The sequence below is a fragment of the Taudactylus pleione genome, unplaced genomic scaffold, assembly GCF_031769625.1.
Source record: "Taudactylus pleione unplaced genomic scaffold, aTauple2 ptg000760l, whole genome shotgun sequence".
Lineage (NCBI taxonomy): Eukaryota > Metazoa > Chordata > Amphibia > Anura > Myobatrachidae > Taudactylus > Taudactylus pleione.
The window spans coordinates 10,914,618-10,928,341 of NW_028285162.1; positions in this window are offsets into that span (position 1 = coordinate 10,914,618).

Genomic DNA, 13,724 nt, shown 5'->3' on the forward strand with positions numbered 1-13,724 from the left:
AATTTTGAGCTGTCTGTGTTTGCTACAAGAGGAGATATCACAAAGTATGCGCTTTTGTTGTTCCTATTGGTTTCAATGCATTTTGGCCTTAAACGAGCATTTGCTGTTTTCTCTTAAAACGCAACATGGGAGAAAAACCATTTCACATCACATTTGGGGGTCTTTGTCTTCAACACAATCTGTGAAATTTTGAGCTGTCTGTGTTTGCTACAAGAGGAGATATCACAAAGTATGCACTTTTGTTGTTTCCATTGGTTTCAATGCATTTTGGCCTAAAACGAGCATTTGCTGTTTTCTCTTAAATGCAACATGGGAGAAAAATATTTCACATCACATTTGTGGGTCTTGGTCTTCAACACAATTTGTGAAATTTTGAGCTGTCTGTGTTTGCTACAAGAGGAGATATCACAAAGTATGTGCTTTTGTTGTTTCCATTGGTTTCAATGCATTTTGGCCTAAAACGAGCATTTGCTGTTTTCTCTTAACGCAACGTGGGAGAAAAACCATTTCAAATCACATTTGTGGGTCTTGGTCTTCAACACAATCTGTGAAATTTTGAGCTGTCTGTGTTTGCTACAAGAGGAGATATCACAAAGAATGCGCTTTTGTTGTTTCCATTGGTTTCAATGCATTTTGGCCTTAAACGATCATTTGCTATTTTCTCTTAAACGCAACATGGGAGAAAAAACATGTCACATCACATTTGTGGGTCTTGGTCTTCAACACAATCTGTGAAATTTTGAGCTGTCTGTGTTTGCTACAAGAGGAGATATCACAAAGAATGCACTTTTGCTGTTTCCATTGGTTTCAATGCATTTTGGCCTAAAACGAGCATTTGCTGTTTTCTCTTAAACGCAATACGGGAGAAAAACCATTTCACATCACATTTGTGGATCTTGATCTTCAACACTATCTGTGAAATTTTGAGCTGTCTGTGTTTGCTACAAGAGGAGATATCACAAAGTATGCGCTTTTGTTGTTTCTATTGGTTTCAATGCATTTTGGCCTAAAACAAGCATTTGCTGTTTTCTCTTAAACGCAACTCGGGAGAAAAACCATTTCACATCACATTTGTGGGTCTTGTTCTTCAACACAATCTGTGGAATTTTGAGCTGTCTGTGTTTGCCACAAGAGGAGATATCACAAAGTATGTGTTTTTCTTATTTACATTGGTTTCAATGCATTTTGGCGTAAAATGAGCATTTGCTGTTTTCTCTTAAACGCAACGTGGGAGAAAAACCATTTCAAATCACATTTGTGGGTCTTGGTCTTCAACACAATTTGTGAAATTTTGAGCTGTCTGGGTTTGCTACAAGAGGAGATATCACAAAGTATGTGCTTTTGTTGTTTCCATTGGTTTCAATGCATTTTGGCCTTAAATGAGCATTTGCTATTTTCTCTTAAACGCAACATGGGAGAAAAAACATGTCACATCACATTTGTGGGTCTTGGTCTTCAAAACAATCTGTGAAATTTTGAGCTGTCTGTGTTTTCTACAAGAGGAGATATCACAAAGTATGCGTTTTTCTTGTTTCCATTGGTTTCAATGCATTTTGGCCTAAAACGAGCATTTGCTGTTTTCTCTTAAATGCAACGTGCAAGAAAAACCATTTCACATCACATTTGTGGGTCTTGGTCTTCAACACAATCTGTGAAATTTTGAGCTGTCTGTGTTTTCTACAAGAGGAGATATCACAAAGTATGCGTTTTTCTTGTTTACATTGGTTTCAATGCATTTTGGCGTAAAATGAGTATTTGCTGTTTTCTCTTAAACGCAACGTGGTGAAAAACCATTTCAAATCACATTTGTGGGTCTTGGTCTTCAACACAATTTGTGAAATTTTGAGCTGTCTGTGTTTGCTACAAGAGGAGATATCACAAAGTATGCGCTTTTGTTGTTTCCATTGGTTTCAATGCATTTTGGCCTAAAATGAGCATTTGCTGTTTTCTCTTAAACGCAACATGGGAGAAAAACCATTTCACATCACATTTGTGGGTCTTGGTCTTCAACATAATCTGTGAAATTTTGAGCTGTCTGTGTTTGCTACAAGAGGAGATATCACAAAGTATGCGCTTTTGTTGTTCCTATTGGTTTCAATGCATTTTGGCCTTAAACGAGCATTTGCTGTTTTCTCTTAAAACGCAACATGGGAGAAAAACCATTTCACATCACATTTGGGGGTCTTTGTCTTCAACACAATCTGTGAAATTTTGAGCTGTCTGTGTTTGCTACAAGAGGAGATATCACAAAGTATGCACTTTTGTTGTTTCCATTGGTTTCAATGCATTTTGGCCTAAAACGAGCATTTGCTGTTTTCTCTTAAATGCAACATGGGAGAAAAATATTTCACATCACATTTGTGGGTCTTGGTCTTCAACACAATCTGTGAAATTTTGAGCTGTCTGTGTTTGCTACAAGAGGAGATATCACAAAGTATGCGCTTTTGTTGTTTCCATTGGTTTCAATGCATTTTGGCCTTAAACGAGCATTTGCTGTTTTCTCTTAAATGCAACATGGGAGAAAAATATTTCACATCACATTTCTGGGTCTTGGTCTTCAACACAATCTGTGAAATTTTGAGCTGTCTGTGTTTGCTACAAGAGGAGATATCACAAAGAATGCACTTTTGTTGTTTCCACTGGTTTCTATGCATTTTGGCCTAAAACGAGCATTTGCTGTTTTCTCTTAAACGCAACACGGGAGAAAAACCATTTCACATCACATTTGTGGATCTTGATCTTCAACACTATCTGTGAAATTTTGAGCTGTCTGTGTTTGCTACAAGAGGAGATATCACAAAGTATGTGTTTTTCTTATTTACATTGGTTTCAATGCATTTTGGCGTAAAATGAGCATTTGCTGTTTTCTCTTAACGCAACGTGGGAGAAAAACCATTTCACATCACATTTGTGGGTCTTGTTCTTCAACACAATCTGTGGAATTTTGAGCTGTCTGTGTTTGCCACAAGAGGAGATATCACAAAGTATGTGTTTTTCTTATTTACATTGGTTTCAATGCATTTTGGCGTAAAATGAGCATTTGCTGTTTTCTCTTAAACGCAACGTGGGAGAAAAACCATTTCAAATCACATTTGTGGGTCTTGGTCTTCAACACAATTTGTGAAATTTTGAGCTGTCTGGGTTTGCTACAAGAGGAGATATCACAAAGTATGTGCTTTTGTTGTTTCCATTGGTTTCAATGCATTTTGGCCTTAAATGAGCATTTGCTATTTTCTCTTAAACGCAACATGGGAGAAAAAACATGTCACATCACATTTGTGGGTCTTGGTCTTCAAAACAATCTGTGAAATTTTGAGCTGTCTGTGTTTGCTACAAGAGGAGATATCACAAAGTATGCGCTTTTGTTGTTTCCATTGGTTTCAATGCATTTTGGCCTAAAACGAGCATTTGCTGTTTTCTCTTAAATGCAACGTGCAAGAAAAACCATTTCACATCACATTTGTTGGTCTTGGTCTTCAACACAATCTGTGAAATTTTGAGCTGTCTGTGTTTTCTACAAGAGGAGATATCACAAAGTATGCGTTTTTCTTGTTTACATTGGTTTCAATGCATTTTGGCGTAAAATGAGCATTTGCTGTTTTCTCTTAAATGCAACGTGGTGAAAAACCATTTCAAATCACATTTGTGGGTCTTGGTCTTCAACACAATTTGTGAAATTTTGAGCTGTCTGTGTTTGCTACAAGAGGAGATATCACAAAGTATGCGCTTTTGTTGTTTCCATTGGTTTCAATGCATTTTGGCCTAAAATGAGCATTTGCTGTTTTCTCTTAAACGCAACATGGGAGAAAAACCATTTCACATCACATTTGTGGGTCTTGGTCTTCAACATAATCTGTGAAATTTTGAGCTGTCTGTGTTTGCTACAAGAGGAGATATCACAAAGTATGCGCTTTTGTTGTTCCTATTGGTTTCAATGCATTTTGGCCTTAAACGAGCATTTGCTGTTTTCTCTTAAAACGCAACATGGGAGAAAAACCATTTCACATCACATTTGGGGGTCTTTGTCTTCAACACAATCTGTGAAATTTTGAGCTGTCTGTGTTTGCTACAAGAGGAGATATCACAAAGTATGCGCTTTTGTTGTTTCCATTGGTTTCAATGCATTTTGGCCTTAAACGAGCATTTGCTGTTTTCTCTTAAATGCAACATGGGAGAAAAATATTTCACATCACATTTCTGGGTCTTGGTCTTCAACACAATCTGTGAAATTTTGAGCTGTCTGTGTTTGCTACAAGAGGAGATATCACAAAGAATGCACTTTTGTTGTTTCCATTGGTTTCAATGCATTTTGGCCTAAAACGAGCATTTGCTGTTTTCTCTTAAACGCAACACGGGAGAAAAACCATTTCACATCACATTTGTGGATCTTGATCTTCAACACTATCTGTGAAATTTTGAGCTGTCTGTGTTTGCTACAAGAGGAGATATCACAAAGTATGTGTTTTTCTTATTTACATTGGTTTCAATGCATTTTGGCGTAAAATGAGCATTTGCTGTTTTCTCTTAACGCAACATGGGAGAAAAACCATTTCAAATCACATTTGTGGGTCTTGGTCTTCAACACAATCTGTGAAATTTTGAGCTGTCTGTGTTTGCTACAAGAGGAGATATCACAAAGAATGCACTTTTGTTGTTTCCATTGGTTTCAATGCATTTTGGCCTAAAACGAGCATTTGCTGTTTTCTCTTAAACGCAATACGGGAGAAAAACCATTTCACATCACATTTGTGGATCTTGATCTTCAACACTATCTGTGAAATTTTGAGCTGTCTGTGTTTGCTACAAGAGGAGATATCACAAAGTATGCGCTTTTGTTGTTTCTATTGGTTTCAATGCATTTTGGCCTAAAACAAGCATTTGCTGTTTTCTCTTAAATGCAACATGGGAGAAAAATATTTCACATCACATTTGTGGGTCTTGGTCTTCAACACAATCTGTGAAATTTTGAGCTGTCTGTGTTTGCTACAAGAGGAGATATCACAAAGTATGCACTTTTGTTGTTTCCATTGGTTTCAATGCATTTTGGCCTAAAACGAGCATTTGCTGTTTTCTCTTAAACGCAACATGGGAGAAAAAACATGTCACATCACATTTGTGGGTCTTGGTCTTCAACACAATCTGTGAAATTTTGAGCTGTCTGTGTTTGCTACAAGAGGAGATATCACAAAGAATGCACTTTTGTTGTTTCCATTGGTTTCAATGCATTTTGGCCTAAAACGAGCATTTGCTGTTTTCTCTTAAACGCAATACGGGAGAAAAACCATTTCACATCACATTTGTGGATCTTGATCTTCAACACTATCTGTGAAATTTTGAGCTGTCTGTGTTTGCTACAAGAGGAGATATCACAAAGTATGCGCTTTTGTTGTTTCTATTGGTTTCAATGCATTTTGGCCTAAAACAAGCATTTGCTGTTTTCTCTTAAACGCAACTCGGGAGAAAAACCATTTCACATCACATTTGTGGGTCTTGTTCTTCAACACAATCTGTGGAATTTTGAGCTGTCTGTGTTTGCCACAAGAGGAGATATCACAAAGTATGTGTTTTTCTTATTTACATTGGTTTCAATGCATTTTGGCGTAAAATGAGCATTTGCTGTTTTCTCTTAACGCAACGTGGGAGAAAAACCATTTCAAATCACATTTGTGGGTCTTGGTCTTCAACACAATCTGTGAAATTTTGAGCTGTCTGTGTTTGCTACAAGAGGAGATATCACAAAGAATGCGCTTTTGTTGTTTCCATTGGTTTCAATGCATTTTGGCCTTAAACGAGCATTTGCTATTTTCTCTTAAACGCAACATGGGAGAAAAAACATGTCACATGACATTTGTGGGTCTTGGTCTTCAACACAATCTGTGAAATTTTGAGCTGTCTGTGTTTGCTACAAGAGGAGATATCACAAAGAATGCACTTTTGTTGTTTCCATTGGTTTCAATGCATTTTGGCCTAAAACGAGCATTTGCTGTTTTCTCTTAAACGCAATACGGGAGAAAAACCATTTCACATCACATTTGTGGATCTTGATCTTCAACACTATCTGTGAAATTTTGAGCTGTCTGTGTTTGCTACAAGAGGAGATATCACAAAGTATGCGCTTTTGTTGTTTCTATTGGTTTCAATGCATTTTGGCCTAAAACAAGCATTTGCTGTTTTCTCTTAAATGCAACATGGGAGAAAAATATTTCACATCACATTTGTGGGTCTTGGTCTTCAACACAATCTGTGAAATTTTGAGCTGTCTGTGTTTGCTACAAGAGGAGATATCACAAAGTATGCACTTTTGTTGTTTCCATTGGTTTCAATGCATTTTGGCCTAAAACGAGCATTTGCTGTTTTCTCTTAAACACAACATGGGAGAAAAATATTTCACATCACATTTGTGGGTCTTGGTCTTCAACACAATCTGTGATATTTTGAGCTGTCTGTGTTTGCTACAAGAGGAGATATCACAAAGTATGCGCTTTTGTTGTTTCCATTGGTTTCAATGCATTTTGGCCTTAAACGAGCATTTGCTGTTTTCTCTTAAATGCAACATGGGAGAAAAATATTTCACATCACATTTCTGGGTCTTGGTCTTCAACACAATCTGTGAAATTTTGAGCTGTCTGTGTTTGCTACAAGAGGAGATATCACAAAGAATGCACTTTTGTTGTTTCCATTGGTTTCAATGCATTTTGGCCTAAAACGAGCATTTGCTGTTTTCTCTTAAACGCAACACGGGAGAAAAACCATTTCACATCACATTTGTGGATCTTGATCTTCAACACTATCTGTGAAATTTTGAGCTGTCTGTGTTTGCTACAAGAGGAGATATCACAAAGTATGTGTTTTTCTTATTTACATTGGTTTCAATGCATTTTGGCGTAAAATGAGCATTTGCTGTTTTCTCTTAACGCAACGTGGGAGAAAAACCATTTCAAATCACATTTGTGGGTCTTGGTCTTCAACACAATCTGTGAAATTTTGAGCTGTCTGTGTTTGCTACAAGAGGAGATATCACAAAGAATGCGCTTTTGTTGTTTCCATTGGTTTCAATGCATTTTGGCCTTAAACGAGCATTTGCTATTTTCTCTTAAACGCAACATGGGAGAAAAAACATGTCACATCACATTTGTGGGTCTTGGTCTTCAACACAATCTGTGAAATTTTGAGCTGTCTGTGTTTGCTACAAGAGGAGATATCACAAAGAATGCACTTTTGTTGTTTCCATTGGTTTCAATGCATTTTGGCCTAAAACGAGCATTTGCTGTTTTCTCTTAAACGCAATACGGGAGAAAAACCATTTCACATCACATTTGTGGATCTTGATCTTCAACACTATCTGTGAAATTTTGAGCTGTCTGTGTTTGCTACAAGAGGAGATATCACAAAGTATGCGCTTTTGTTGTTTCTATTGGTTTCAATGCATTTTGGCCTAAAACAAGCATTTGCTGTTTTCTCTTAAACGCAACTCGGGAGAAAAACCATTTCACATCACATTTGTGGGTCTTGTTCTTCAACACAATCTGTGGAATTTTGAGCTGTCTGTGTTTGCCACAAGAGGAGATATCACAAAGTATGTGTTTTTCTTATTTACATTGGTTTCAATGCATTTTGGCGTAAAATGAGCATTTGCTGTTTTCTCTTAAACGCAACGTGGGAGAAAAACCATTTCAAATCACATTTGTGGGTCTTGGTCTTCAACACAATTTGTGAAATTTTGAGCTGTCTGGGTTTGCTACAAGAGGAGATATCACAAAGTATGTGCTTTTGTTGTTTCCATTGGTTTCAATGCATTTTAGCCTTAAATGAGCATTTGCTATTTTCTCTTAAACGCAACATGGGAGAAAAAACATGTCACATCACATTTGTGGGTCTTGGTCTTCAAAACAATCTGTGAAATTTTGAGCTGTCTGTGTTTGCTACAAGTGGAGATATCAGAAAGTATGCACTTTTGTTGTTTCCATTGGTTTCAATGCATTTTGGCGTAAAATGAGCATTTGCTGTTTTCTCTTAACGCAACGTGGGAGAAAAACCATTTCAAATCACATTTGTGGGTCTTGGTCTTCAACACAATCTGTGAAATTTTGAGCTGTCTGGGTTTGCTACAAGAGGAGATATCACAAAGTATGTGCTTTTGTTGTTTCCATTGGTTTCAATGCATTTTGGCCTTAAATGAGCATTTGCTGTTTTCTCTTAAACGCAACATGGGAGAAAAAACATGTCACATCACATTTGTGGGTCTTGGTCTTCAAAACAATCTGTGAAATTTTGAGCTGTCTGTGTTTGCTACAAGAGGAGATTTCACAAAGTATGCGCTTTTGTTGTTTCCATTGGTTTCAATGCATTTTGGCCTTAAACGAGCATTTGCTGGTTTCTCTTAAACGCAATATGGGAGAAAAACCATTTCACATCACATTTGGGGGTATTGGTCTTCAACACAATCTGTGAAATTTTGAGCTGTCTGTGTTTGGTACAAGAGGAGATATCACAAAGTATGCATTTTTGTTGTTTTCAATTGGTTTCAATGCATTTTGGCCTAAAACGAGCATTTGCTGTTTTCTCTTAAATGCAACGTGCAAGAAAAACCATTTCACATCACATTTGTGGGTCTTGGTCTTCAACATAATCTGTGAAATTTTGAGCTGTCTGTGTTTGCTACAAGTGGAGATATCAGAAAGTATGCACTTTTGTTGTTTCCATTGGTTTCAATGCATTTTGGCGTAAAATGAGCATTTGCTGTTTTCTCTTAACGCAACGTGGGAGAAAAACCATTTCAAATCACATTTGTGGGTCTTGGTCTTCAACACAATCTGTGAAATTTTGAGCTGTCTGGGTTTGCTACAAGAGGAGATATCACAAAGTATGTGCTTTTGTTGTTTCCATTGGTTTCAATGCATTTTGGCGTAAAATGAGCATTTGCTGTTTTCTCTTAAACGCAACGTGGGAGAAAAACCATTTCAAATCACATTTGTGGGTCTTGGTCTTCAACATAATCTGTGAAATTTTGAGCTGTCTGTGTTTGCTACAAGAGGAGATATCACAAAGTATGCGCTTTTGTTGTTCCTATTGGTTTCAATGCATTTTGGCCTTAAACGAGCATTTGCTGTTTTCTCTTAAAACGCAACATGGGAGAAAAACCATTTCACATCACATTTGGGGGTCTTTGTCTTCAACACAATCTGTGAAATTTTGAGCTGTCTGTGTTTGCTACAAGAGGAGATATCACAAAGTATGCACTTTTGTTGTTTCCATTGGTTTCAATGCATTTTGGCCTAAAACGAGCATTTGCTGTTTTCTCTTAAATGCAACATGGGAGAAAAATATTTCACATCACATTTGTGGGTCTTGGTCTTCAACACAATCTGTGAAATTTTGAGCTGTCTGTGTTTGCTACAAGAGGAGATATCACAAAGTATGCGCTTTTGTTGTTTCCATTGGTTTCAATGCATTTTGGCCTTAAACGAGCATTTGCTGTTTTATCTTAAATGCAACATGGGAGAAAAATATTTCACATCACATTTCTGGGTCTTGGTCTTCAACACAATCTGTGAAATTTTGAGCTGTTTGTGTTTGCTACAAGAGGAGATATCACAAAGTATGCTCTTTTGTTGTTTCCATTGGTTTCAATGCATTTTGGCGTAAAATGAGCATTTGCTGTTTTCTCTTAAATGCAACTCGGGAGAAAAACCATTTCACATCACATTTGTGGGTCTTGGTCTTCAACACAATCTGTGGAATTTTGAGCTGTCTGTGTTTGCTACAAGAGGAGATATCACAAAGTATGTGTTTTTCTTATTTACATTGGTTTCAATGCATTTTGGCGTAAAATGACCATTTGCTGTTTTATCTTAAACGCAACATGGGATAAAAACCATTTCACATCACATTTGTGGGTCTTGATCTTCAACACAATCTGTGAAATTTTGAGCTGTCTGTGTTTGCTACAAGAGGAGATATCACAAAGTATGCGCTTTTGTTGTTTCCATTGGTTTCAATGCATTTTGGCCTTAAACGAGCATTTGCTGTTTTCTCTTAAATGCAACATGGGAGAAAAATATTTCACATCACATTTCTGGGTCTTGGTCTTCAACACAATCTGTGAAATTTTGAGCTGTTTGTGTTTGCTACAAGAGGAGATATCACAAAGTATGCTCTTTTGTTGTTTCCATTGGTTTCAATGCATTTTGGCGTAAAATGAGCATTTGCTGTTTTCTCTTAAACGCAACTCGGGAGAAAAACCATTTCACATCACATTTGTGGGTCTTGGTCTTCAACACAATCTGTGAAATTTTGAGCTGTCTGTGTTTGCTACAAGAGGAGATATCACAAAGTATGCGCTTTTGTTGTTTCTATTGGTTTCAATGCATTTTGGCCTAAAACAAGCATTTGCTGTTTTCTCTTAAATGCAACTCGGGAGAAAAACCATTTCACATCACATTTGTGGGTCTTGGTCTTCAACACAATCTGTGGAATTTTGAGCTGTCTGTGTTTGCTACAAGAGGAGATATCACAAAGTATGTGTTTTTCTTATTTACATTGGTTTCAATGCATTTTGGCGTAAAATGACCATTTGCTGTTTTATCTTAAACGCAACATGGGAGAAAAACCATTTCAAATCACATTTGTGGGTCTTGGTCTTCAACACAATCTGTGAAATTTTGAGCTGTCTGTGTTTGCTACAAGAGGAGATATCACAAAGTATGCGCTTTTGTTGTTTCCATTGGTTTCAATGCATTTTGGCCTTAAACGAGCATTTGCTGTTTTCTCTTAAATGCAACATGGGAGAAAAATATTTCACATCACATTTCTGGGTCTTGGTCTTCAACACAATCTGTGAAATTTTGAGCTGTTTGTGTTTGCTACAAGAGGAGATATCACAAAGTATGCTCTTTTGTTGTTTCCATTGGTTTCAATGCATTTTGGCGTAAAATGAGCATTTGCTGTTTTCTCTTAAACGCAACGTGGGAGAAAAACCATTTCAAATCACATTTGTGGGTCTTGATCTTCAACACTATCTGTGAAATTTTGAGCTGTCTGTGTTTGCTACAAGAGGAGATATCACAAAGTATGCGCTTTTGTTGTTTCCATTGGTTTCAATGCATTTTGGCCTAAAACAAGCATTTGCTGTTTTCTCTTAAACGCAACTCGGGAGAAAAACCATTTCACATCACATTTGTGGGTCTTGGTCTTCAACACAATCTGTGAAATTTTGAGCTGTCTGTGTTTGCTACAAGAGGAGATATCACAAAGTATGCGCTTTTGTTGTTTCTATTGGTTTCAATGCATTTTGGCCTAAAACAAGCATTTGCTGTTTTCTCTTAAATGCAACTCGGGAGAAAAACCATTTCACATCACATTTGTGAGTCTTGGTCTTCAACACAATCTGTGGAATTTTGAGCTGTCTGTGTTTGCTACAAGAGGAGATATCACAAAGTATGTGTTTTTCTTATTTACATTGGTTTCAATGCATTTTGGCGTAAAATGACCATTTGCTGTTTTATCTTAAACGCAACATGGGAGAAAAACCATTTCAAATCACATTTGTGGGTCTTGGTCTTCAACACAATCTGTGAAATTTTGAGCTGTCTGTGTTTGCTACAAGAGGAGATATCAAAAAGTATGCGCTTTTGTTGTTTCCATTGGTTTCAATGCATTTTGGCCTTAAACGAGCATTTGCTATTTTCTCTTAAACGCATCATGGGAGAAAAAACATGTCACATCACATTTGTGGGTCTTGGTCTTCAAAACAATCTGTGAAATTTTGAGCTGTCTGTGTTTGCTACAAGAGAAGATATCACAAAGTATGCACTTTTGTTGTTTCCATTGGTTTCAATGCATTTTGGCCTAAAACGAGCATTTGCTGTTTTATCTTAAATGCAACATGGGAGGAAAATATTTCACATCACATTTCTGGGTCTTGGTCTTCAACACAATCTGTGAAATTTTGAGCTGTCTGTGTTTGCTACAAGAGGAGATATCACAAAGTATGCGCTTTTGTTGTTTCCATTGGTTTCAATGCATTTTGGCCTAAAACAAGCATTTGCGGTTTTCTCTTAAATGCAACATGGGAGGAAAATATTTCACATCACATTTCTGGGTCTTGGTCTTCAACACAATCTGTGAAATTTTGAGCTGTCTGTGTTTGCTACAAGAGGAGATATCACAAAGTATGCACTTTTGTTGTTTCCATTGGTTTCAATGCATTTTGGCGTAAAATGAGCATTTGCTGTTTTCTCTTAAACGCAACGTGGGAGAAAAACCATTTCAAATCACATTTGTGGGTCTTGATCTTCAACACTATCTGTGAAATTTTGAGCTGTCTGTGTTTGCTACAAGAGGAGATATCACAAAGAATGCACTTTTGTTGTTTCCATTGGTTTCAATGCATTTTGGCCTAAAATGAGCATTTGCTGTTTTCTCCTAAATGCAACACGGGAGAAAAACCATTTCACATCACATTTGTGGGTCTTGATCTTCAACACAATCTGTGAAATTTTGAGCTGTCTGTGTTTGCTACAAGAGGAGGTATCACAAAGTATGTGCTTTTGTTGTTTCCATTGGTTTCAATGTATTTTGGCCTAAAACAAGCATTTGCTGTTTTCTCTTAAACGCAACTCGGGAGAAAAACCATTTCACATCACATTTGTGGGTCTTGGTCTTCAACACAATCTGTGAAATTTTGAGCTGTCTGTGTTTGCTACAAGAGGAGATATCACAAAGTATGCCCTTTTGTTGTTTCCATTGGTTTCAATGCATTTTGGCCTTAAACGAGCATTTGCTGTTTTCTCTTAAAAGCAACATGGGAGATAAACCATTTCACATCACATTTGTGGGTCTTGGTCTTCAACACAATCTGTGAAATTTTGAGCTGTCTGTGTTTGCTACAAGAGGAGATATCACAAAGTATGCGCTTTTGTTGTTTCTATTGGTTTCAATGCATTTTGGCCTAAAACAAGCATTTGCTGTTTTCTCTTAAATGCAACTCAGGAGAAAAACCATTTCACATCACATTTGTGGGTCTTGGTCTTCAACACAATCTGTGGAATTTTGAGCTGTCTGTGTTTGCTACAAGAGGAGATATCACAAAGTATGTGTTTTTCTTATTTACATTGGTTTCAATGCATTTTGGCGTAAAATGAGGATTTGCTGTTTTCTCTTAAATGCAACGTGGGAGAAAAACCATTTCAAATCACATTTGTGGGTCTTGGTCTTCAACACAATCTGTGAAATTTTGAGCTGTCTGTGTTTCCTACAAGAGGAGATATCACAAAGTATGCGCTTTTGTTGTTTCCATTGGTTTCAATGCATTTTGGCCTAAAATGAGCATTTGCTGTTTTCTCTTAAATGCAACATGGGAGAAAAATATTTCACATCACATTTCTGGGTCTTGGTCTTCAACACAATCTGTGAAATTTTGAGCTGTCTGTGTTTGCTACAAGAGGAGATATCACAAAGTATGCGCTTTTGTTGTTTCCATTGGTTTCAATGCATTTTGGCCTTAAACGAGCATTTGCTGTTTTCGCTTAAACGCAACACGGGAGAAAAACCGTTTCACATCACATTTGTGGGTCTTGATCTTCAAAACTATCTGTGAAATTTTGAGCTGTCTGTGTTTGCTACAAGAGGAGATATCACAAAGTATGCGCTTTTGTTGTTTCCATTGGTTTCAATGCATTTTGGCCTAAAACGAGCAATTGCTGTTTTCTCTTAAACGCAACTTG